The 27,746-nt window shown below is 42.2% G+C and overlaps 1 long non-coding RNA gene across 3 annotated transcripts; it reads right to left on the bottom strand.

Annotated features, from left to right (window-relative positions):
* Positions 1-9,179: 9,179 nt before the first annotated feature.
* Positions 9,180-27,454, bottom strand: LOC118621806. Of its 3 annotated transcripts, none has more exons than XR_004957796.1 (7): positions 27,051-27,454; positions 25,184-25,594; positions 19,162-19,315; positions 16,381-16,457; positions 11,187-11,290; positions 10,514-10,604; positions 9,180-9,921 (listed from the first exon to the last, which is right to left on the bottom strand). It is a non-coding gene; the product is annotated as an uncharacterized LOC118621806 (long non-coding RNA). The 3 variants fall into 3 exon arrangements; XR_004957795.1 differs by having other exon boundaries at positions 25,425-25,594; XR_004957797.1 differs by lacking the exon at positions 16,381-16,457 and having other exon boundaries at positions 25,425-25,594.
* Between the last annotated feature and the right edge of the window lie 292 nt (positions 27,455-27,746).

Raw genomic sequence — 27,746 nt, 5'->3', positions numbered from 1 at the left:
TAAAGGCAGAAGCTTGCAAAAGGCACAAACTGAAAAGTGCTTTGCTTGCATGACCTTTGCGCAGCCTCCTGTTGCGTACGGATTATCTGGATTATCCGCAAAACAATGAATCTCCCAGCAGATGCAGGATGAGATACAAGACCAGTCCAATTGCAAAGTGGACAATGAGTCATGTAGAGTACGTCAGCAGGAACTGCCCGAAGCTAGAAGCAGAGTATATAACCTACATCCCAACTGTTATTCGAGGCTGATTCCTTCTTCATGCTCAACCCACCTGCACCCACGCACACGCAATAAAATTGTTTTTGCTCTGCATAGCTTTGTATCGTGGATGTGATCGCCTGCTGGTTCAGACCTTTTAATTCTAAGGTAGTGAGGATGAGGATTTCAAGGCATGAATTTCAGGGGGACACAGTTCAACTCATAACAACACCTGATATAGGTGAGAAGAAGTGCAAAATGAATTGAATTGGCTCACGGTGATTTAATCTAGACAACCAGAAAGAGAACTGCTATATGGATCATGGTGTTATTCATGACCAAAATATTCTGATGTTAGAATACTATATTCTGAAGTCATTTTTCTGGTGAGCAAGAAGATATTGTTATGGGTAAGGGATGGGGATTTACCTAAAGGGATTGGACATTCTTATTGTCAATCATCTTATGAAGAGATTTCTTGTAGAACAGGAAGTAAAATCCAGGGAGCAAACCATAGCCTAGGAACGCCTCAGGAGAACTGGGTCCCAAGCCATAGACACGGATTTGCCACACGCCCAGGAGTGAGATGGGCTGGACCCTGCCACAAACACCAAGTGCTATAGCACACTTGCTGGTTAAGCCATTAGTAAAGAGAAGTTAACTGCAGTTTTTATTTAACCAGTGGGATTAATAGTTACCACTCATATATATCCAGTTGCTAGCATGGGGTGGGCAGGGGGTGAGGGAAGGGGGCAGGGCACTGAATCACAGGAATGTCAATTTCTCCTCTTGATTTTTATCCACTTCCTTGGGTAACATATTTCTTCCCTTAATTTAAAAAAATATTTTAATTGTGATAACATATATAAAACACAAAATTTACCGCCCACTATTTTTAAGTGTACAGTTCAATAGTATTAAGTAGATCTACTTTGTTGTGCAACCAATCTCCAGAACCTTTTTATTTTGCAAAACTGAAACTCTGTATCCATTAAGCAACAACTCCCCAATCCTTCCTCTTCCCATCCCCTAGCAATTACCATTCTACTTTCTGTCTCGATAAATTTGACTACTCTAGGTACCTCACAGAGGTGGAATTATATAGTATTTGTCTTTTTGGGACTAAATAATATTCCATTGTATGTATATACCACACTTTGTTTATCCATCCATCTACTGATGGGCATTTGGGATGCTTCCACTTCTTGGCTATTGAGAATAATGTTCCTCTAAGTAGAGTGTACGAGTGTCTCTTTAAGATCCCATTGTCCATCATTATATCTATATACTCCAAAATAGAATTGCTAGGTCATAAGCCTCTTTTTAATTTGGGGGGATATTTATTATTTATTTATTTATTTGTTTGTTTATTTATTTATTTATAAACCAGGTAAGATATTCACCTGTTTCAAAGATCAAAATGATATAAAACACTGAGAATCCTCAATTCACACCCTTTTCCTCATCCCAACCACCAGCTATAGCTAATGACATATATCACTTTCTTTTGTATCCTTCAAGGGTTTCTTTATGCAAAGTTATGCATATATTCTCATTTTCTAAGGCCAGAGATACCTGTGGTAAACAAGATTTGGCTGAATGATCTTCGCCTTTGATGTCATCTGTGAATATGTTACATTGCATGGCAAAATGGAGATGGCAGAGGGGATTAAGTTTATGGAAAATAAGAAAATCATCCTGGATTATTGGTTTGAAGGCCAAGCTACTCACTTGAGCTGCAGAACAAAAGGCGGGAAAGAGCAAGTAGAAGTGCAAGTCAGAGATTCAAGGTGAGAGAAGCACTCAATCCCCCATTACTGACTTTGAAGATGGGGAAAGAGGGCCAGGAGCCAAAGAATATGGCCTGAGACTGAGAACAATGCCCCCTTCCCACTGGCAGCCAGTAGAAAACGGGGACCCCAGTTCTACAACAGCATGAAAATTAATTTGACCAACAACCTGAATGAGCCCAGAAGCAACTTCTTCTCCACAGCCTCCAGATCAAACCTACACTGTCCAAAACCTTGATGAAGCTTTAGGAGACCCAGAGTAAAAAACCAGTTGAGCCCACCGGACTTCTGACCTACGGAAATCTAACTTTGGCTAGTGCAGCCTAGACATTTCCCCCCACAATGTTTCATGTGTTGTCAGCTCCTTCCATGATCCCTTTACTCCACAAACACATGCTCCACTCATGACTATTCACATAGCCTCTGCTCCATCCAGGGAGGTCCATCTCCTCAGTCGTCTCTGAAAATGTCAGGCTCCTTCTCTCCTCTGTGTGGTAGTGTATGCTGTATCATCAGTCAGGCATGGCCACTCCAACACTTGCCTGTGTCCGTCCAGTTCAGTGCCCACTGTCTTCTCTGACACCTGAATTCATCTGCAACCTCACCTTTCCTGGATTCCTTCGTGCTTAGACTCAACATTAAACCATTTAGCATTTCCTCTGCTCTATAATTGTTTCACGTGGTTGATTTCCTTTGTCCAACTAAGTCAGGGATCTCTTTTACTCTCTAGTTTGACCACTCCCTGTGACGGGCACATAAAACACAGTGGGTGCATTAAGAAAACCACGAACCTACAGTGCATGGATGCTACCAGTCTTATCTTGGTCTTATGTTTCCCTATGTATAAAACAAAAACACTGGATTGGATAAGAGTTATCAATTATGTTTCTGCCCTAACACATTTGAGGGATATGAAACAATCCCATTGGCAACGGTGGCAAAATACAGCATGGTTCTATTTTTAAATTATTTTTCCTTTATTGATTTCAGAGAGAGGAAGTAAGAGGGAGAGAGAGACAGAAACATCGATGAGAGAGAATATCTATTGGCCGCCTCCTGCATGCTCCCCACTGGGGATTGGGCCCGCAACCTCGCCATGTATCCCTACCGGGAATCTAACTGGCGACTTCTTGGTGCATGGGTCAATGCTCAACCACTGAGCCACACCGGCCGGACACAGCATGGTTTTTAATTTAAAAATTTTCAGATTCTCTGAGGAGATGAGTTACGTGAAGTTTGAAATAAAAGCACCCCTGATTAGAATTACCAGATCAAATACAATCACACAGCTAAATTTGAATTTCAGATAAACAGCAAATAATTTTGTAGCATTCGTATATCTTACATATTCGATGGGACATACTTATACAAACATTATTTATTATTTATCTCATATCTAAATTTAATAGGGCATTGTATAGCTTTATTTGCTAAATCTGGCAACCTGACCTCTACAGCAATCCAATTCTCTCCCCTTGGGAGTATGCGCTATGGTTAAAAAAATGCTGGACTAATTGCATTCAATACAAATGTATGAACTGCTAGACACTGTTCTCAATGCTAGAAGCAGGGTATAACAAATGGTCCTTACTTGTTTTTTTAACTCATAGTGCTTACATTCTGTTGGGGAGCTGGGGAACATAGAGATAATCAATAAAGAAACAAGTAAATATATAGGGTGTTATGGAGAAAAACAAAGCAGGGCATAGAAGTGCTGGGTGAGGAGAGGAGAGGTGTGGTTTTAGATAAGGTGGCATTTGTGCAAACACCTGGAAGAAGGATATTTGGAGGAAGATACAGTTCATGTCAAAGTTCTTCCCCTTAATACAACAAATGTTTACTAAGCACTCTGTATATTGCTGGGGAAAATAGAAGGTAGCAGGAAAAAAAAAAGACCAAATATGAAGTGAACTGACCCCATAAAAGAAGCCATCGGCAGGAGTCTGCAGGAGCTGAGCAGGGCTGTCTGGGACAGGGCATTGCAGACATCATTCGACTCAACAGCATGGAGCACACATGTACCCAGCACCAAGCTACATGGTGACAATGCGAAAGAGAATGTGACATAGGCATAATCTTATCTCTCCTCTGTCTTGTAGGAGTTATAGAGTGGAAGGGAAAGAATGGCAAATAAATGAGTAATTATCTAAAGAATATTAGATATTTAGTGCACCCATTAGTGCTTTGGGAAGAAGTCCATGGCCCATTTCAAAGAGGGGATACAGGGACAGAAAAAAAAACAAAAACCTTTACAGAAAGCGTCACTAGAGCTGAGTCTAAAAGGAGAGTAGTTGTTTTCCAGCACCTGGGGCAGGGCATTCAGGCTGCAGGGAGCGATCTGCTGGAGGGCAGGGAGCTGTCAGTCATCAGCCAGGATGGGGCAGGACTTTCAGAGGGAGGGGTTTGGGTAGGAAGTCAGGGCCCATGCAGAAACCCTTATGCAGTATACCTACTAAGAGTTCATCCATTTCTGTCGTTGACAGGGAACTTCCAAAGGATTTTAAGTGGGATAATAGGATAGTAACAATTACTCAGGCAACAAGAATGGAAGCTGGATTGTAAGGAGTCAGCAAACAGAACCTAAGCAGAAACGTAGCTTGAAATATCTCTAGATTAGTAATATGGATAAAACCAAAATTTGAGAGATCAATATTTAATAGCAAATTGAGAAACTGCTATGTAAGAAAAATATCAAAATTCAATTTTATATTTTTTTCTCTTCCTTTGGCTATACAAATTTGACCAATGATACATTTAAACTTCTTCAACTTTAAAGTTTCTTCAACTTTGGATTCTTCAACAAGACCAAAGCTAAATAAACTACATGGCATTCACAGAGTCATCTTTTAAAGTGCTTTTTTTGCATTGCAAATGTGTCTTTGGAGCAGATTGTTTTGTGTTCATAAAAGGTATTAAGCAGGAATGCATTTCACACTTGATAATTGGCTTTCTTTTGGCCTGACCTTCCATCTGCTACTTAGTAGAGTATATCTGTACTTGCAATTGAAAGATGATGTTAGGGATACAATTCAGTTGGGGACGGCTGTTAAGCTAATTGTCCTTTCCACACTACTCAACACACCAAAGCTTTCTGGCAGAGAACACTATTTGCAACTTTAATTCTTCAACTTAGTTATGCTTTATTTTATATTGTTTTCTTTCTCTGAATGAGTTCCTTTAAAAAGTCATAGCAAAGCAAGTTGAGAAATCTATAGTGTGTGATACATTTGGTAAGTATTATTGACTCCTCCCACTTCTACAGAGGCGAAGGTACTAATATTAGTGAAGCCTCTAGCCACAGCCCTCAGCGGGGGGGAAAGGAACATTTCCCTCTCTCTTCCTCTGGTTCTTTTGATTGGTCGAATAATCAAGTGAACATGAGACAGGTTTACAAGAGAAAATCAAATTTAATTTAATGCACTCAGCAACCCCACATATATATGAGAGAGTCAGAGACCTTGCAGACATGAGAGGTTCCAAGACAGAAAGGGAAAATGAGGTATATATGACATTCTGAGCTAAGGATCAACTTGGGGCTTCAGAGGGGAGGAAATTCATTACAGAATATAATGAGATGAGGAGGATTTTGCTCTATAAGGTTAAATATGTACAAATCACATTATTTTCTTTTTTTAACCAAATTAAATTGAGTATTGAGTTTAGAGATAATGCCTGAGACCTGTCATTGTTACAAGACCCCCGCCCATAGAATGCTTGAGAATGCTTGAAAAAGACCTGCTGGTCCCCAGACTGCCATGGCCCTGGGGATGCTCTATGTTCTAGCCCATCGGTTCATTTACATTGAGCAACCCCGCTCCCTCCAAGCCTGAGCCATAGGGATCTTGTTCGAGCACACAGACAGGCTCCAGACTCAATGGTCAGGATCCACGCCACCCTTATCTGTGCTTCTCCCTGAGCACAGAACCTGAGTCCTCCCACTTGCAAACACATTACCAAGTGTCACCGGTTTGATTCCCAGTCAGGGCACATGCCCACATTGTGGGCCAAATCCCCAGTGGGGGACATGCAGGAGGCGGCCAATCGATGTTCTCTCTCATCAATGTTTCTCTCTCTCTCTCCCTCTTCCTTACTCTCACTCTAAAATCAATAAAGAAAAAAAATGTTCCACCCCCTTCCAGTGAAGGGTTTCATCTCCAGTTCTGGCTCCTTGCAATCTGCTCTCTCCGTTGCAGCCAGAATGATCTTTGTTGCCTTGTTCATTGTTTGCCGCTCTATATTAAGGTTTATCTATAAACATGATTTCAGAAAGGCATTCACATTGGTTAATATAATGCAATTTATTTTAACTTATCCTATGCAATTTGAGCCAAATTTGCCCATAACTTAAGTTTAAAATAAATAGAATTTGATGTGTGTGTGTTTTTTTAACTCTTTTACAGATGTGCAAAAATCCTTCTATTAAAGCAGGCAGAAAGAACCATGAGAAAAACACCTTTGATTTACCTTTTCCTTTTAATGAGAGAAGAAAAATTGGTGCAATAAAACAGTTTTGTAATATTTCAGTGGAAAAAAATTCAGTGAAAAAAATTGTAATAATTACAGTAATCTTGGGGGAGGGAGCCTTGTTTACACACATGTATTAGTTTCATGAGGCTGTCATAACATCCCCACAAACTGCCTGGCTTAAAACCACAGAAATGTGTTCTCTCACGGTTCTGGGGGCCAGAAGTCTGGAAGGCTGTAGGGAAGAATTCTTCCTTCTTCTCCCAGTTTCTGGCTCCTTCTTGCATTCCTTGGCTCGTGGCAGCATAACTCTCTGCCTCTGTCTCCACATGGCTCCTGCTCCTTATGTCTCTCAGTGTCCAAATCTTTCTCTCCTCTCTCTTTTATTATAATATTTTTATTATTTTTTAAATCTTTACTGATTTTAGAGAGAGAGATAGAAACATCAATGAGAGAGAATATCGATTGGCCGCCTCCTGCATGCCCCCCACTGGGGATCGGGCCCACAACCTGGGCATGTGTCCTGACCTGGAATCGAACCGGCGACCTCTTGGTGCACGGATCAATGCTCAACCACTGAGCCACACCGGCCAGGCTCTCCTTTCTATTAAAAGACATTCATCTTTGTATCTATGACCCACCCTAAATCCAGGATAATTTTATCTGGAGATCCTTAGCTAACTACATCTGCAAAGACCCTATTTCCAATAAAGTCTCCTTCTGAAGTTCTGGGTGAACATGGCTTTTGGGAGGGCACTGGCATGTAGAGTAGAAACTGACACAACCAAGAGCCAAGAAAGTTCTTGAATCTCAGTTCATTTGATTTCACTTGCTGAGGTCAAGAGGACTCAGCACATTGGCTGTCAGTGTTTCTGATATTTATTTATTTATTTATTATTTTTTAATCCTTACCAGAGGATATTTTTCCATTGATTGTTTAGAGAAAGAGGAAGGGAGGAGAAAGGGGGTGGGGAGGAGAGAGAAACATCAATGTAAGAGAGACACATCGATTGGTGGTCTCCGACACGGGCCTGGACCAGGGCCAAAGATCTAACCTACAAACCAGGTATGGGTCCGTGCTGAGAAATCAAACCCAAGACTCTCCAGGTCACAGGCCGATGCTCTAACCACTGAGCAACACCAGCCAGAGCTCTGATATTTGTTTTTCAAAGGACTTTTTTACCCCAGTGTCTTCAAGTCTAGCCCAGTAATAAATTATAGCACTAACAAGTATGCCCTCTGCATACAAGCATGTGTCAAAGAGCACGTCATGGAGTCTACTTGAGTTTTCAATTCATTAGCAAAGAGTCAGTTAAAACAAATTTGTTTGTATCACACCCCTGGTAAGCCCATCGATAATATGTTCATTGCTTATAGGCAGAGGCCTAACACTAAACATGATTCTGCGTGGTCTGTCCTCTGGGTTTAGTCAAATCCTTGACAAGGTCTCCCACAGATCCACACCCCCTCCTTTCATGGCCCCTCTCACTTGGGCTTTTTCACGTATTTGAATATTTATCTAAATAATGTCAACAAAACCCATGAAAGTGAAGACCCTCTCTATTTTTCATTGTTTCCAGCGTCCAACACAGAGTATGGCTCGTAACAGATATTCAATAAACATATTTGTTGAATAAACTAAATGCAATGGTCACCCTGCCTACCTGTACTTCCTCATTGCACTTTGGGGGGTGGTATCCATAGAAACAATCCCTGGCATACCTGAAACAGACTCAGGGCAAACATCTTTTGATGATGTAGGCAGCCTTGTTCCCACTGAGAAACGGTAAACATGGACAGAAAGCCGGGGCTTAAGAAATGGGGACAAACACAGCTTTTACACAATCAACAGAGGTTTCACAGCATGCTATCACTTTTATTCCCCTTTGGAAAATTAGCAATCTGCTATTGCCCATGTAGGAGGTCTGCAGTAGAGAGAAAGGACCAGGGGCTGGGCAGGGGGCCAGGACGAATAGCAGAAAATTATATCAGTTGACAACCTGTGAGCCCATTCTGAGTCCCCCTGCCAGGTTGTATGTGAACTGGTCACGTCTTCCCAGAGAGCAGGCATCCCCTCTCTGTGCCTGAGGATCCCGATGAGGCCTTTGTTGGCTGGAACACCAGGAAGCCTTGGTTTCTTAACGGCAAGAAACCTGCTGTTTGAATTTATGTTGGCTTTCAGCTGCCACAAAGGCGATCTGCTGAAAAGTTTATTTCAAGTTGAAATGAACAGGAAACATCTTAAATGAATCCAGCTGTTTGTTTCAGTTCTTGTTTTCGAACTAGTGGAGCCAAGCACATTGATTTTCAGAGGGGAAAAAAAGCTGCAAATTGTATAGAGGCCAGGATATTGGTTTGAGAGGGAAATTCAGTCAAATTACACAAATGTCACTTGTGGATAAGAATCCCCACCTTTCTGGATTTTAATTGAGAAATAATGAAGCCTTCCAGCTGACTGAGGAGGGAACAGGGAATGATTTTCCTTCGTCCTGTGAGCAAGGGGCCCATTGGAAACTGGATGCAGAGAAACCCCTGAAGGGACCTCTGTGTTTCCAAGGCCATCCTTCTGAACAGCTCACACCACTTCCCAAACCCTGTTTATGTCACGGCACACGTTAAAAGGAATAGTCCTTCGCTGGCCGAGTAGCTCAGTTGGTTAGATCATCATCCGGATACACCAAGATTTCAGGTTTGATCCCGAGTGGTCAGGGCACATACAAGAATCGACCAATGAGTGTACAAACAAGTGGAACAACAAATAGATCTCTCTCTCCCCCCCCCCTTCTTTTCTCTCTCTGAAATCAATTTTTTAAAAATAGTCTTTGCATAGCACACTGGAATAAACAGATGGTGTAGTTTTTTAAGGGTGAACTAGGTAAAAAGAAAAAAGTCTCTGGTGATCATGGTAATTGTGCTGACGATTATGGTAATTAACTGAATTCGGCAGAAAATGAAGCAAATATGAACTTTGCCAGAGGTTAGGACTTGAGCCTCTTCCCCACCTACTTCTTCACAGGCATCTGTATACAAGCGCCCACGGGCCCAGCTCTCCTGGATTCCTGGCTGGATCTGCACCGGGCGAGGCTGGGCCGGGTGGAGCCAAGGATGACAGCCAATGAACTGTGGAGATCGAGAACACCTAAGCGGCACTGTGCAGGCATTCTGAACCGGAAGTGAGTTTGTCCCCACCTTCCCCAAGCCAGGGGACATTTGGCAGTGTCTGGAGACATTCTGATTGTTGCCACTAGGCATTTCGTGAGTAAAGACCAGAGTTGCTACTAAACATCCTTCGATGTACAGGCCAGCTCCCCACAAGGAAGAATGATCCAGTCCAAATGGGCATCGTGAAAGGTTGAGAAACTGTCCTCCTTGAACATGCAGTGTTCAAAAGGTCCAAAAGGAGAATTTTTTATTTCTGTGAATGACAGTGGCTGACCAAAGACACTGTGCTCTGTTAAGGTGAAGTCTGGAAACAAATACAGATTTAATATATTGTTGGTGAGTCTACGTTTACATAGGGTATCAAGTTAACACTGCTGCTAATCGGACCTCTAAATCAGTGACTCTGACAGTCTAATTGCAGACCCCACAAGGACCTGGGCACATCAGCCCTCCCAAAACACAGAACCATAGGGGCTAGCAATAGTATCTTAACAGCTGTTCCCCAGTTTTATTGAAATATACTTGACATATAACATTGTATTCGTTTAAGGTGTAGAACATAATCATTTGATATATGTATATGCATATCAAAATAATCATCACAATACATTTAGTTAGCATCAGTCACCACATATAGTTCCACATTTTTTTCTTATGATGAGAACTTTTAAGATCTACTCTCTTAGCAACCTTTCAAATACTCAATGAAGTACTGCTAGTCACCATGCTGTATATTACATCCCCGAAACTTATTTATCTTATAACTGGAAGTTTGTACCTTTTAAAACCTTTACCTATTTTCCCTCACCCCTCCCCACCTCTGGAAACCACCACTCTGTTCTCTGTGATTTGATTTTTTAGATTTCCACAGGTAAGTGTAATCATACAGTATTTACCTTAAGAATGTGTGTTCTTTATTCTGGCTTACAGCCTAGTATTTATGCCATGCTGGTTAATAATTCCAAAGGACATGTATGGAATTCCTCACTGTGAGAGTAAAGAGAGTGGGCACAAAACAAATTTGTCAAAGAAAACCACAGCTGTAAAATACATTAATAAAAACAGAAATGTATCTTTAGAGGGAAAAGCAGAAGCATTCAATTAGACTCACAATGTCTAAATCTAAATCTTCAACTCTGACCCCAGTGCTTCTCCTGGGTACTTCTGTCCACCTGGAGACCACAGTTTTAGGGACCCTAGAAAATTCCCAGCCAGGCCTCACCCCACTATAGACAACCAAGGCACTCAAGGTTGCTAAATTGGGTCTCTCCCCCACCTAGATCACACCGTGCACCAGGCTGTTTTGATAGGACTGGGCCGGGCCAGCCTGGGGGCAGGGGGCGCCTTTCAGTCTGAACACAGATGGAAGCAGAAGACCTTCTATTGTTGGGCTTCCCCACATTCCTTCTTCCTTAAATTTATCCTGAGAAAACGGAAGGAAAAAACTGAAACTTTGCTTCTTCTGCTCTTTCCCTCCACTTTCATTTCCTGTTTTTACCCCTCAAGCCAGAAGGTAGAAGCTGCGCTTTACTTTCCTCTCCTATCAGTAGATTCTTCTCCTGGGCTCACCTGGGGGACAGGGGCAGGGGATGTGGCCCCTTCTTCTTCCCGGCTCCAGCCTCAAGGCTAAATATAATGGCCTGGAGTTTGGCAGAGAGCCCCCATAAGAGGACCTAAAATGAGAGACAATTTCTAGTATTATGCAGGTTATATGAAGTATGATGATCACATTTTATATTTGAGAAGAAGACAATCAAAAGGCCATAGTTGAATAGATAGTAGGTGGTGGAGACAGGATTCAAACTCAGTTCTCTCTCACCAAACATGTGTTCTTCCTATTATGTGCATAGAAAACCACCAATAGGAGAATTTGAGTCGAACTCTCTATGCCTTAATGTTCTTATCTGTAAAATGTAGATGATTATAGTAATGTCTGCTTCCTGAGGATGTTATAAAAATTAACTGAGTTAATATATGACAACATAAAGCATGGTACAAATGTCAGGAGGAATTGTTTTGATAAATTCCGCACCCTACCATATTGGTGATAAGAGAACTAATTTTCACATGAAGGTGATGCTGGAGTTCTTTTCCTCTACTGTTTTCAGAAATTATGCTGCCTAATTAAAATCTCCATAGCTTTATAAGTGATTAGTCTCTGAAGTCATTATCTAAAGAGATATTTCTATGACAACTCTGCCTTTTAGACCCCAGTCTAAGTGTTTGTTCAAAGAATATTATTCCTAATAGGTGCAAGTTGGACTAGTCTAGTCACTGCAATTATCCCTGAGAGCATATGTCATAGAAAATGGTTTGTCACTGTTCATATAGTGGGGTTTTCTTACAAAGATATTTAATTTCCAAGTAGGGTTTACTTAGTCCAGTATCAATAGAATTTTGTATAACCCTAGTATGTATCATCACCGATCTCCTCTGGGAAAATTGTGCTAGGAGTCTTATTATCATTCCCTTCTCTCCTTTTGTATTTATTCTGTTTTACATGGTTAATACCAATACTTAGGTCATTGGCACTACCTCTCATAGCAGAGACCTGAATAAGCATCCCCACCCCTTCTGCTGACTTCTTCTATTAATAGGACATGTCTTCACCAAGGGGAATACTTTTCAGGTGGTTAGGGTGGGCTGAATCACCAATGAGATTCAGTTACTGGCTCAGGGACAGGCCATGGTAGACCCTGGGGAATAAGGGTTTTTCCAGGGACATTTCTGCTAGAGCTTTCTAGAGAAACATCTCCAGGGTTTCCTAAGCAGGGAGGCATAAACCTTGACTTCTGGCAGCCATGTTGCCAAGTGCCTGGTGAACACCTGTCCGAAGAATGAAGCCAAGCAGAGATGCGGGGAGATAGAAAGATGGAGCCAGAGCCCTGACAACAACGTCTGAGGTCCTACTTTTTTTTTTTTTTTTTTTTAATCCTCATCCGAGGACATTTTTCCATTTTTTGTACAGACAGAGTGGGAGGGACAGAGACAGAGTGGGAGGGAGAGAGAGGAAGAGAGAGAGAGAGGGAAACGTCGATGTGAAAGGGACACATCGAGTGGCTGCCACCCGCACGACTAACCAGGGCCGGGGACAAACTGCAACCGAGGTACGTGCCCTTAGCGGGAACTGAACCCGGGTCTCTCCGGACCGCAGGTGGACGCTCCAACCGCTGAGCCAAACCGGCCAGGGCTCTGAGGTCCTACTTTTAATTAATTTATTTCGTTATGGTTTGAGTTGGGTTTCTGTCACTGACAACTGAAAGCTTCCTAATTCACAGCCCAAGTGAGCGGTGAGATGCTGTCAATGAAGATGGTCTTAATGGTTGGAAGGCCCCACAGACTCATTACCTGCTGAAGAAGAGTCGTAACCTAGGGGATTAACCAGTCCTTCTTCCTTTAACTCTTTCCTGGAGGCTGACTTTGGTTTCCTCTTGCATTTTGAGTAATATCCTGGATTTTTATAGCTCAGTGGAACCAGAATACCTGAAGCCTTGTGTAATGCTGGAAAAATTATTTATTCTCTCTTAGCTTTATTTTCTCCATCTATCAAATCAAAGTGATGCACTAATCTTGGAAATTTACTATTAATCTTATGACATTATTATGATTCCTATGTCCTGGTTGTCCCCTAAATTTGTCTCATCCTCACAGATAAATCTTAAGCTCTTTATATGTAGAAATAACACTTTAAATTTTTCTCAGAGGAAAGAGGGTTGAGGAACTCAGGACCTACAGTTAAGGGAGTAATATCTCCCAGATCCGCACTAATCCTTGCAACAGAGACTCCATCAAAAATGTGAAAGCATAAACCACAGGGCAGTCAAGAATAATCTTAGCACAAAATTACTTAATATAAATCTTTGTAAAACATTAGTTTTTAAAATCTTTATTGTTGAAAGTATTAGATGTCCCTCCTTTTTTCCCCCATTGATGCCCTCCTCCCTGTTCCACCCCCTAACCCCCCCACACACACACACACAAACCTTCATCCAACTGTTGTCTGTCCACTGGTTGTACATATATGCTTATGCTTATAATTTCATTGGTTTATCTCCGGACCGCAGGCCGACGCTCTAACCGCTGAGCCAAACCGGCCAGGGCTCATTGGTTTATCTCTTCTCGCCACCCCCGAACCCTCTCCCTCTGAGGTTTGTTAGTCTGTTTCCTATTGCCATGTCTCTGGATCTATTTTGTTCGTCAGCTTATTTTGTTCATTATATTCCACAAATAGTGAGATCAAAACATTAGTTTTTCTCATTAAATAGTTAATAACAATTTTGTAAGTTTTAGAAAATGTTTTCAATAAAGAGAAAATCTTTTGTAATAATTTAATGCAGAAAAATGTAAATATTACAAGTTTATTCATTTTTTTCAGTTTTGGGGGGAGGAGCTACAATTTTTTTTTGTCCCCAAATAGGGAGCAAATGACAATTCCTACAACTGTTTTTTTTTTACTTAATGGTTTGCATGCTTTGTCATAATATTAGTCTTTGAAATCATGATTTTGATAGTTACAAACTATTCCACCATATAAATAAGCCATAATTTAATTTTTACCACCATTGAGAGACATTTAGGTGATTTCTGATTTTTCCTTATTATAAAAAACACTGCAATGAACTTTCTAATATATAAATCTCAGTGTGCATCTTCTCTCATTTCCTTAGATGGTATTAATTAATTAATTAACTCATAATCTAATGATTATAATCATGACGTATAATGACCAATTAATAACTTACTCGTATTTTTAAAAGATTGAGGTATTTAATGGCCAAAGTTTTGAAAAGGTTTTTACAGCAAATGCAGAAGTAGTTTCAATGCTGTTTTTTGTAAGGACCTTAGTTTAAAGTCAAATGTTCAGTTTAGTGAAAGCTATTTCGAGAGATGTATGCTTTGCCATATACCTGCAGAATCTGGTGGAAATGTCCACAGGGTTAGATCTCAACATGCTACGGATGCTCAGAAGTGTGCTGTCTGCCCAATATTTAGTCACACACAAGTTTCACCCTCTGATTTTATTATCGTGTGACATGAATAAGTGTTTCACAGCTGTGTCCTTCTGTGTAATTTACCAGGCACCTTCACACGCACTATTTGATCCCAACAACAAATGTCAAAGCAGTAATATTTTATCTCATTTTTAGGTGAAATAAAGGATCAACATTATCTTTCAGAAAAATAAATCTGTCAAATCTCATCCTCTCTTTTTGAAAGTCTCCGTGATGGGACATTGTATTATATGTATTTTTATCTTCCTGGTAAAACCCTCTCGGGTAAAAGCAGTCCTCAGCATGTAGCCTAAGAGGGTTCCCATGCTGACCTCAACCCGCCTCCCCACCCTCTTCTCCCACCTCATCACCTTCTTGTCTCCTGACCCACCGTGCTTGGCACACCCCCATGGGCCCTCCAATGCCTGAGGCCTCTCCACCTCTTGCCCGGTAAACTACTCTCATCCTCTTAGACCGTTTCAAAGGGTACTTTTGCAAAAGGCACAAGTTTTTTGAGTCTAGGGTCCCTCATTCGTATCGTTCCACTATTATAGTGCTCACTGTACCATCTTTGTAGCGTATCTGATTGTGTGTGCTTTCTTCTCAACTAAACAGTGCTTTATTATTTATCTCTGTGATCCCGGTGCCTAGCACGCTGCCTGGCACACAGTGGCTGCTTTGTTGAGTGAATGAGTTTGGGGACAGGGCCTCAGAGCCTCAGTGTTCGCTGATGTGGTCTAGGGATCCAGCAGAAGCCCCCAAATCACTGCAAAAATAAACACGTTTGCAGGAGAGTGGTGATGTACAAATACAAATATCTGAGTTCTTCTGTTTGTGTGTTCCTGCTCTCTGTCAATGTAGGTTTGAAGTAAACCTACATTTTTATGAAGTTAATTCCTTAAAAGAGTAAATAAAAAGGCTGAAAATATTGAAGAATCATTTCATATGCGATGTGGTAGAAAGAGTCCTGGGCTGAAAGCCATGATGGTTGGTTTTTGTCTTGGTTTGGCAATTATTGAATTAACTGGCAAATTAATGTCTAGCAGTTAATTAATAACTGGCAAATACAGCATCTTTCTAGGCTTGGCTTCATCATCTAAGAAAAAAAGATCTGGATCAGGTGACTCTAACCCCCTTCCAACTCTATTAACTATGAAAACACTGATGTGTTCCACATAAAACCGATCACTTTATATATTACTTTTTTATTTGGTTTTCTCATAATTTTTTATCACTATAAAATTTCACTAAAATTACCTACTTCATATTTATTAGAGGTTTTTCTATATTTTATGGGGGGAAATAAAGTATTGTTTCTCAGCATCTCCTTCCGAATTGTCTAAAGCATTGCCCTCCGCCCAGACCTGGAATCCAAGGCACACTCTGCCCAGCCAAGGAGACTACGGTTTTCAGCTTAGATGTGTGTGAATTGGATCAGGTGTGGCTCAAGTTCAGAGATGTTTCTCCTAAGAAAAAGGACAAATAAACCCTTAGGCAATAGTTACCTTTCCCTGTGTTTTAGTCAGATTTACCAACTGAGTGTATTGTAACAGAGCCAGTTATAAGCCAAGTTAGATCGGGGAGCTACCCAGGATGCTGATCTATAAATGGCATTAAATTATCACTAAATAAATTGAAATATGCAGCATGCCTGAAGAAATAAAATTTAACTCCATTGGAACAGAAATAGACAAAGCATTTATGTGAGGAGTAAGAAAATCTCCCAGCAAGTATTTTTGCAATGCACCCAAGAGGCCGCCCTTAGGTCTCACCATCTTCAGGATTCGTCATCATACTGAGTCAGCTGGTAGACCTGACCTGGGGTCAGCAGAGTCAGCGAGCTGACATTCTGAAAGATAATAGTACATGATATTGTATTGTTTAGAGAAATGAAACACTTATTTTAATATTGTGATTCTGGACAATACATTATGCTCCAAGTAGTTGCATGGTTTAGAAGAATTGCAGGTAATAAATTTATCTTGAACACAAAAAAAGCGTATAACTTTAATAAGTGTAAAATTCATTTCTTTATATGTAATAGTTACTTTTCTTACTTTTAATACGTTTTTACTGTTTTATTTTAGAGAGAGAGGCAGGAAGGGAGAGAGAGAAACATTGATGTGAGAGAGAAACATCAGTCGGCTGCCTCCTGCACGCCCCCTACTGGGGATCAAGCCCACAACCCAGGCTTGTGCCCTGACCAGGAATCAAACCGGGACCTCTCAGTCCATGGGACAACACTCAATCCACTGAGCCACACTGGCCAGGCTGTGACAGTCATTTTTATGTGTCATTTGCCTGGGCTATATAGTGCCCAGTTGTTTGGGCCAACACCAGTCTAAATATACTGTGAAAGTATCTTTTAGATGTGCTTAACATTTAAATGGGTAGACTCTTAGTAAAGCAGATCACTCTCCATAATGTGGGTGGGCCTCATCCAATCAGTTGAAGGACTTTAGAGCAAAGTCTGAGATTTCTTGAAGAAGAATTAAGCTTCCATACTGTAACACAGAAATCCCATCTACATTTCCAACCAGTAGCTTTCAGAGTCATGACTGCAACTGAAACTCTTTCCATTTCCAGTCTACTGGCTTGTTCTACAGATTTCAGGTTTGTCAGCCCCCACTTTAGCAGGAGCCAATTCCTTAAATTTTCTCTCTTCCACCTCAACCTCCAGGTGTGTGTGTGTGTGTGTGTGTGTGTGTGTGTGTGTCCCCATTGGTTCTGTTTCTCTGGAGAACGCTCATGCATTACACCTCTGCCAAATTTATTTTGAACTAATATTTTAAAAGTGCCTACCTGCCAAGACATTAAGGAAGATTGTGCCATTGGAACAGTTGGGGTGGAGGATGGGGAATGCAAGATTGGAGGCCCATTGGAACAGTGGGGGTGGAGGATGGAAATGCAAGATTGGAGGCCCATTGGAACAGTGGGGATGGAGGATGGGAAATGCAAGATTGGAGGCCCATTGGAACAGCGGGGATGGAGGATGGGAATGCAAGATTGGAGGCCCATTGGAACTGGGGGTGGAGGATGGGGAATGCAAGATTGGAGGCCCATTGGAACAGTGGGGGTGGAGGATGGGGAATGCAAGATTGGAGGCCCATTGGAACAGTGGGGGTGGAGGATGGGGAATGCAAGATTGGAGGCCCATTGGAACAGTGGGGGTGGAGGATGGGGAATGCAAGATTGGAGGCCCATTGGAACAGTGGGGGTGGAGGATGGGGAATGCAAGATTGGAGGCCCATTGGAACAGTGGGGGTGGAGGATGGGGAATGCAAGATCGGAGGCCCATTGGAACTGGGGGTGGAGGATGGGGAATGCAAGATCGGAGGCCCATTGGAACAGTGGGGGTGGAGGATGGGAATGCAAGATTGGAGGCCCATTGGAACAGCGGGGGTGGAGGATGGGGAATGCAAGACTGGAGGGCAGCAGCTCTGCTCGCAGATAAGGGGCTAAGAGACGAGGTAGCTCCTAGGTGTAGTCCCCCCCCACCCCCCAGTGTCAGGGAGATCCATGTATCTACATCCAACAAATAACTACAGTCTTTGCTGAGTGCTTTCCTAGGCAGGCACAGTTCTAAACTTTATCAACTCATTAACCAGGACAGCAACCCTAGTGGAAGCAGGTAATAGTTGTATTCCTTAACACAGATGAGGAAAGTGAGCCTCGGGGAGACTGAGTAAATTACCACCTGATTGTGGACCCAGAATCTAGATCTAGACTCAGATTCCAGAAATTAACCACGATGTAAAACTGTCCCCAAAGAAGGAAATAATTTCTGCTGAAGAATCAACTGAAGAAAAAATAATAAACATTTGAACTGCAAAAAAAAAAAAATTAGAAAGTGGAATGGATCTTTTGGTATTTGGGGCCAGAGCTTAGTCAGGTTTGAAGGTTTTTACATTCCACCTTTGGTGTTCTTGCCCTTCTCATTAAGAGAGGTGAGGGGTATAGAAGAACAAGAATCACATTTACCAAGTAACTGCTCTTATTGCATCATTACCACTCTCCAAGAGGGCTCCATTCACAGCACAGGGAAGGGGGTGGCCTCGATGCCACCAGGCAGTGATGAAGGACCTGCCTCTCTACTGTCTCCTCTGCTACCACTCGAACAGGAGTGGGGGAGCACCTCTTCATTCCCGGGTTGGATATAAATCTAGGCTCTCCAGATGGTCTTCACCTGAGGAGTTGGTGGGGAGGGGTCATTACTAAGAGGAACTAAAGGTCCTGGTTCCATAATCAGCATTCTCTGACACCATCTTGGCAAGGGGCTCTCTGCACGTTACAGCTTCAGCAGGGGGAAGTCCAGACTCCCCATTCTACGTGCTGGGTGGGTTGGGATGAGGCTGGAGGAGAGTGACTATGGTCTAAACGGTTTCTGTTTTACTCTGCTACTCCTTTCCCGGTTCCTTGGCTAGAGAGAGCAGGCTTTTGTCCGGGCTTTTTTTTTTTTTTCGTCCACACTACTCATGGGTGTTTTGGGGTGATGGCTTCTTCAGCTCCTAGTATGGGATATATGAAGCTAAAAGAAAACTCAAAGAACTCACCAATGCATCTATCATTCCTTGAGTTCTGAGATCCGTAGGCAGTCTGCCTTCTCTCCAACTTTCAGGGTCTGCTTATGTTTGTTTTATATATTAATGTCCAGGGCCTTTAGTTGTACTTAGGAGGAATAGGGGGAAATATGTTTGCTCCATCGCCCTGAAAATAAAAAGTTTGACCTATTTTTGAATATCTGAAAAGCCAATTTGTCAAGCCATTTTACAAATAATTTTTAGTGGAAGAGTGGTCACCACAAGCTTAAATATGTTTTTCAACGTACTGATGAGCATTTTCACCAAATCTAGTCCCAGCCTACCACCATCTTTTTAAATGTCTCTTCCTTTCCTCCCCTCCCCCACTAGACTTTCCAATTTAGAGCAAATCCAACAAATTATCCTGCCCATCCTTCTCCAAGTCTTAGTAGAGTTGAGCGTCTGCCATGCGCCCAGCCCTGCAGAATGTGTCCAGCTAAAATCTGCATTCACCCTGAGCAGAGAGGAATCCGCTCAAACACTCCTAGCCTTCTGTTTATTAAGTAGTTTCGGAACTAAGTCACAGATAATGATTATTTCACATTCATTTCACGTTATCTTCTAAAATATTTCCATTTTAGAAGAAGCCACTGAGTGTTCCAAAAGATCAGCCACTCAAAGTCATCTTTAGAACAGTAGCAACAAAATGAGATGCAGGGCTCCAGATTAGTGTTTGGTGCCTTCCCTGCATAAGTGACATAATTGAACTAATGGAGCAAACGGAAAATAATGGCCATTAGGACTTTTAAGTTTATTTGGAACACACGTAATATATTTTCCCTCTAAAATAAGCAGGAAATCTAGCATAAGAGTGAGTACAGGGTGGGAGGAGGTGGGGGAGGATATAGGGGGAATAAATGGTGATGGGAAAAAAGAAAAGAAAAGAAAAAAGAAAAAATGAGTACACCTATAATCTACTCTTCTAAACACTCTCTATAAATTACATAATAATTATTAATTACATAATAATTCTGAGTCATTTCCTATGTACCATGAAGGTTATATTATTTTAAGAGTAACAAATCTCAAAAAAATATGTTTGGCAAAATTCAAAAATCTATTCTCAAGTCCTCACATTTAGGGCATTTTAATAAGAAAGACATTTCAGAATGATTACATGAAAACAAACAGGCAAGGTCGTTTCTGGGGGTGCTACATGCTCTGGAGAAAATAAAAAGATGATGTTTTGGGGCACGACTACAAGAAGTTCTCCCTTCTGAGCTGGCCAGGGAAGGTCTCTTTAGGGGGTGGCTTCTAAGCTGAGGCCTGAAAGTTGTGACAACAGTGCAAGTGCAGGGCTTTGGAAGGGAACAAGCATGACATGTTTGGGAGTCTGAAGGACACCCAGTGCCCTGGAGCCGGTAAGCAAGGCCGAGGTGGAAGGAGATGGCCCAGAGAGGCGAGCAACTGCGATCACTGTGGCTCTTCAAAATGCAGTGAGGACGCTGGATTTCATACTCCGTACCACGGGAACTCGCTGGGAAGAACAGGGAGAGAAGCAGGGTGGAGCGCAGCAGCATTCCGTGATCCCGTTACCTCGGCACTGTTTGTAAGCATCTGGATGGAGATGTCTGAATCAGGAGCTCAGGAGAGAAGTCTGGCCTGGGGACATTAGCGACCAGGATGTATAGTTATTTGTCTTAGTGTAGGTTCTCCCAGAGACAGACCCTGATGCAAGCATTTGGATGCAAATAGATTATTTGGGAAGCGCAGGACACACTGGTAGGAAAGAGGAAAGTGGTTCAGGAAAGGGAAGGTAGCCTCTTCAGGAGACACCGTTAAGCCAATTACCAAAGTGGGTGGTGACAAAGTACTTCTCCTCCCAGTTCCCTTGTCACCATTTGAAGGATATTGAAGGCTAACTCTCAGTGGTCATTCGTCAAGGACATCCTCCAGGCCTGCTGCACCCTAAGCAGAACAGACTCCACGACGTAAGGCCCAGAGCTGCAGTCACTGGCCGACGGAAGTCGGCCGAGCCTCACTGAAACGTCCAAGGGATTTGGGGGATGGATTCAGATTTCCTAGATCGCTTATCTGACCAGTCATTTAAAACTATGACTGTAGCCCTAGTGTCTGTACTCGCACCTGCCATTCTGTACTGCCTCGCCATGCAATGTGTTTACTTCAAAATATTTACAAAATATTGAAAACACATAAAGACAGTAAAATACTGCCTGGCCAGTGGGGCTCAGTGGTTTAGCATTGACCCACACACCAAGAGGTCACTGGTTCAATTCCTGGTCAGGGCACATGCCCAAGTTTTGGGCCTGATCCCCAGTCAGGGTCATGCAGGAGGCAGCTAATCCATGTTCTCTCATCGATGTTTCTATTTTTCTCTCCCTCTCCCTTCCTCTCTCTCTCTCTAATGTCAATAAAGAAAAAAAAACAAAAACAGTAAAATACCAAGATAGTCTCCAAGACTAAGAAGTAAACCTCCTACCTTCTGCCACTTGAATCCTTGACCAAGCAGAGATAATTATTGTTAACAACCTTTTGCCCTAATAAATATCAATGTCATATTTTTTAACCAAAAAAGGTTAATGTGATTGTTCCTTTAAGAATGGTCAATAGAGGAAAAAAATCATTATTTGCTTCATTTCAATGATCCTCCCATGTAACTCAGATCCTTCCTTTGTCATCCTTTCCTTAATATTAAAATCTATTAATTAATTCACTATTAATTTGAACATGATTCGCATTCTAATATTATATTTACATAAAGACTTTGCTTTTTCCATCCACACTTTTCAGTAGTTGGTAGTCTTGGTGCTGAGGGTCAGGGTTTGGAATCTGCTATGGGCCCCCCCACCAACTTTATTTGCAACCTCACACAGTTCCCATATGGCTACAGATGGGTCCTGAGGCCTTGTCTATCACCAATATCTTCCTGTAATGCATGAGGAGTGACCCAGATTTTTCAAATGCTTACACTCTCCTTTGAAATAGCAGGCTGCCTCCAAAGAAGGATTTATACGGAGAAATCAAACAATTTCAGCTAGGAGCTACCCAGAGATTCTATAATTTGCCATTAAATAGGATTCTTTGCATTGGCAACAAGAAAGCATTCTGCCACAGTGAGCCGTCTCAGTCTATCAGAGCCCACCATCGCATGACCAAGGAGGCGGACGTAATCTACCCATCCATCTAGCTAGGATCAGCCAGAACACCTTACACATACAGTGCAGGACAGCTAGGCAGGCTGTGATACAAGATAATACCTCCATACCAAATGAAAACACTGTTCATTTTTCTGAGCTCTTGGTCAAATAAGTTTTTTCTAGGTACTTACAGCAAAAGCCTTATTTCTAAATTTCTTCCAGAAGTGTGATATAAAACATGCCCAACTTATTTACTAGAAATGTTGTTAGTCTCTTTCTAGGACACTCTCTGACTGCATAATATACCCTTAAGATTTTTCAAATAGACTAGGACTTTTTTTTAATCTTCATCTACACAACTGTCTTGGGAATGGTACCTTGAATTCATTATGATTTCAAATTAAATTTAAATCCACAAATTTCTCATGCATGCTGTTCAAAACAATCTACGCCATAATATTTATTTGTTAAATATTTGCACTGTTTGCTGGAAATCATAAAAGGCAAAACTGTTGTTCTTGACTAGTACAAATATATTTTTTAAGTGAAAAAATGAAGATTTAAAGATACCAAATGGGAAAAAATAATTATTACCCATATGAAACTTTATACAGACTATATTAAAACCAAATTCTGAACCATTTTTAGTGTAAGCACCTTCAAATTGCAGTTAGCATTTAACATACATTTTAACGCTCCTAACTGTGGCACTAGGGGATTTTCTTCTTCTAGTGACAGATAAAAGCGTGTCAAGTTGCATTTGAGGTGTCATCCGCTCTGAGACATGAACAGGCACCTACGTCTTGCCCTCTGACGGGACTGCCAGGGCCTGGTTCTCCTTCCTGGCTGTCTCCTTGGCTTGGCATCACCCCATCTGCCCTGCGGCTTGCTTTAGACTTAGCCTGGCTTCCCCTTGGCCCTCAGGTAGAGATGTCTAGGCAACCATTCCCCCTACCTTGACCTCGGTCTCCCGGAGAATTCCCTCCCTTTCCTGCAGAGCAGGCCTCTGCTGCCCTCCCCCTGCGGTCACCTCCTCGCGCAATGACTTACTGCTGAGGACACAGAAGTCTGGGAAACAGACCGGCACTGTGGATTAGAGAAACAGATGCTCAGAAATTGCTGGTGTACATTTTACTCGAGGACGTCCTGTTCAGGTTGCTGAACTATTTGTACTCAGTTCATGGCACATTATCATCAACCAACTTATCCAAGGTTTGTGTGTGTGTGCGCGCGCGTGTGAGCGTGTGTGCCATTAAAAATTAATTGAAACATTTATTTATTTGTTTGCTCGTTTTCTAGTTCTCATGGCCAATTCCCTTTTCACTGTTCCCCTATAGAAAGCTATTCTGATGGAAATGTGTGTATCTTTTTGTGTTACAGGTGTTGCTACAAAATGTTTATTAGGGTATGTGGTGTGCATTTGTGTGTGTGTGTGTAACAGATCTCACTTGGGATTCTAGTTATTTGAAAGGTTACTAAGAAAGTAAAAATACGAATATGGTTACTTATATAATTAATTTTTTTTAAGGCCCGGTTAGTGAATAATCTCTGCTCAGGCATGGGTTTGGCAGTAGAAAATCCCATGTGTAGCATACACACTGCGATGTTGTTACAGAGCCCCTGCACCCTCTCCTTGGTGTCCCTAGAAACCGATTTCCTGGCAAGGGACCATCATCCTGGAAGCTGAGCAGTAAATACAGACTTTTTCCTACTGGCTGTAAATGCAGACTTTTCCCTACACTTGATGACCTCTTTTAATCTCCATATTCCCATTCTCTCTCCAGAGTCCCTTTTGCCGTACCCAGGATAGGAGTAATCAACGGAGACCATTTGTCATGATAAACACTTGGGTACTTTCCAAATTTAAAGTGCTTTCATCAACTAAAGAACAGCATGATATACTGGATTTTAATCTTGACTGCCATTTCCTGGCTATTTCATTTTGGAAAACTTCCACATCCTAAATGCAGAATGAGATTAGTAATAACTGCCTCAGCCACGGTTAGAATGATGACCAGTGTAATTGAGGTACCTAGCGGTGCCTGGCACATGAAAGGCACTAGACAAATGGCTGCTATTATCACATATTGTTTCTAGGAATGCCAGAAAAAGCAGGACACCAGGTAAATTTAATTTCAGATAAATAACAAATCATTTTTTAGTATTAGTGTGTCCCAAATATAGCATGGGCATACTTGTATTGACATTATTTTATTTGCTAAATCTGGCAACCCTAATTATTTCATTTGACCGTTAGGGCAAGCATCAAAGTAGATATTGTTCTCATCTCACAGGTGAGGAAACTGAGGCCCAAGAAAGTGAGCGACGTGAAATGATCAAGACACATTAGGTGGTAGGAACTGTTTTGTTTTGAACACAGATATTTTCCCCCTCAAACAGAATGCTTTTTAGTCTCTCTTTCTTTCCTTTCTCTTTACCCTCATATCGCCCCCAAAGTGCTTTCCACAGTCACCTAGACATTGATGCTCTGTACACAGACTGTTGACATGGACCAAGAAGAAGGCGTGGCATGAAATTGCTGTGCTGTCCTGAAGTACACGTGGCTACTCTCTCACTCCAGGTAGACTTTAAACCACATGTTTAAACCACAATCCACATGTTTAAAGTCAGGTAGACATGACTTTAAACATGTGGATTGACATGAGGTGGGTTAAAAAGAAAGATGGATATTAATTCTATGATTACTTAATGCTGATAGAGTACATGTTGACTTCTAGGCAATATTTAGTAAGGGTCTACTGTGCGTACCTAGCACGGAGCTGGCTCAGTGTAGGTGTGAGGTGGGAGACAGGGAGGTACCTTCAGGAGATCACTTAGATCTCCAAGGTCAGGAATCAGAACATTTTCTGGCATTTTGTATCTTATCTATCTCCCACCTGCATCATTTTAGTGGTGTCTTGTTCCTCATTGCTTATCAGCATCTTCATCCCAGAATGAATGGAGGAGATAAATTCAAGCCGAGTACCGACTGCTAACAAATCATTGCAGCTGAGGTTCAGGTTGTCCGTGAGGTCTCACTAAGCCACGTCAGAGTCACGGTAACCATCAAGAGTTGACTTTACCATCAATGATATTAGAAGGAGGTGGGAAAGAATTTTAAAATCAGCCTTGAATTACCTTCTTTTGGGGACACCCCAATTTGAAAACAGCCATCATAGACCTAGAGGTCAAGAAGGATAAATCTTGATTCCCACCATATGGAAGTTCCGAGAGAAGCGTGATCTCCATAAAGTATCCTGTCTCGGGTCCTTCTATGGTCTCTTCAGAAGAACTCTGATTTCTTATTTCTGTGAGCACATCAAAGAAAATATTTTTCTATTGTAAATATACACTCAGGAAAAAAAAAATTAAACCCTAGGCTAGTACTTACCCATGGTGTTAACTTAAGTGGCTAAAATAAGGATGTGAGGGTGATCTGCTGTGAAACCATTGATCGCCAGGGTGGATTCTGCCGATCTGGCTGGCTTGGCTAGTGTCCCTCCCCAAGCTGTGCACTTGGTCCAAGAGGACGACCTTCCTCCACACCGGAGAGGACTGTTTTTCAGTGAGGACTATACAAGTCGCTGCGCTCCTCTGCTAGGACCTCCAAACAAGCTCTGGCGGTCCATACTCGCCGCGCAGAGAACAGACCCCTGCGGGCCTTCAGATTACCGCTGCGCCTTGAGGGCTGACCCCTCTCTTTCCCACAGTGCATTGTGCTGACTTTTTCACTATTCCGTAGCCCCTTTTTACCATGCAGTGGTACCCTTTTCTGCCTATTTGAGCTTTTATTTTCATTCATTTCTGTAGTTTGGCAGAGAAGCTGAACTTGGGGTATTATTTTTAACCTGCAGGAAAAAGTCTCCTTTTCCCCCTTTCCATATTTATAGCAGTCGGAGCTGACATCCCAAGAAGGAAATCACTGTAAGGTGCGGAAAATGCTTACGGCAGCCTGAAGAGTGACGGCCAACCGGGCCGGAAAAAACCTGCTTATTGACAACACCTGCATCTCAGCTCATTGCTACACAGACTGGAAATGTCGGCCTGAAATGTCAACGGCTTATCCTCCGGTAAATCTGCAAATTCTTTAGCTCAGGAGTCAGAGCATCCTCAAAGCAGTGTTTCTCAAACTGTGGGCCACGGACCACCTGCTTCAGGTTCACCGGAAGTTTTTATATAAAAGGCCAATATCTGGGTCCTGATGCAGACCCACCGATGAATCAGAATCTGTAATTAATACGAAGTTTTTAAAACTTTGCTTTAGAGAACATACAAATGTGATTTGGATTGGACTTGGTGACATGTCCTCAAATGTCAGCCAGTGTGGTCTAGCTATTACCAGTGTGTGGCTTCCTCACTTCCCGACCTTCTCTGGCCCAGCACCTGGGTGGAGAATGGCCAGCGGAGCCATGTAATGACCAAATCTGAGAGGATCACTGGGCAGCGCAGGGGAGCCCCACTGGCGGGGGTGGGAGGGCAGCCTTCGGGCAAAGCACCCATGGACATAACTCTGTGATTTCTCTATCACGGGTTCAGTACCTGCAGGACCCTCTGGACTGAGACAGCCTCCATGAGGTCTACACACACACACAGACGAGAATTACATAAAGCTTATTTAAAAAGTAACTGGAGCATGAATCCATTTGCTAATGTATTGAAACTACAAATTAAACATCCTGTGGTTTTTCTATTAACTTTCAATTCCTCCTCATTAGGAATCAGTAAAATCATTAGCCAGATATGGTTAAAGGAATTATCTTTTACCTGGTCAGGCCTGGGTTTGTTTTTTGTTTGTTTTCCTCCTTTGTTTGGCACCTGCATTGAGCTCTGTTCCTCTTCTGTATCAGGAGGATCTCGTTGAAATGGTCATTTCCTCGTTATGTGACACTGGATGCCAGTATCCCTTTCCAGGCTTCCTGCCATTGTTCCAAGTCTGGATCTTACACACGAAAACTGTACCAATTGCCTTTCTGTGCTCTGTCTCCCTCTCTATTACACAAAACCGAAGTGGTTCCCTCTGAGTCCCGATCTCTGAAAAATTTCTGTCCCCAGAGAACAATGCGCAGTTTGCAGTCTGCTGCTCCCTCTGCTCCGAGCTCCCTGCCGGCTGCCAGTCACTGTCATGGGAGGGCTGCGTGTGCCCTCCTTCTGGCAGATGACGAGACTTGCTCAATTGCACCCCAGTCCCCTGAGAAAGCTTCCTATCTGCACAAAACCCTCTTATTGTATCATATTTCCTGTTACCAAACACTCTCAAAGCCATCTGAGGTGTTCCTGCCTCTATTGCGTAAACATCGCTACCATGTGGGCATAACCCTCCCAACCCGTCTGCAGGTGGGAGAATAAAATGAATGATCCCTTGCTGAGGGGGCACCGCCTTCCTGCCTCATATGCAGGCTAGGACAGGTACACAGGAGTTGGGAAAGAAGTTTGTTGTGGGATTTTTTTTTTTTAATGTTT

The sequence above is a fragment of the Molossus molossus genome, unplaced genomic scaffold (genome assembly GCF_014108415.1).
Source record: "Molossus molossus isolate mMolMol1 unplaced genomic scaffold, mMolMol1.p scaffold_m16_p_8, whole genome shotgun sequence".
NCBI classification, from domain to species: Eukaryota; Metazoa; Chordata; class Mammalia; order Chiroptera; family Molossidae; genus Molossus; species Molossus molossus.
The sequence above is the reverse complement of the archived record's forward strand: the minus strand, read 5'-3'. Positions and strand labels throughout refer to the sequence as shown.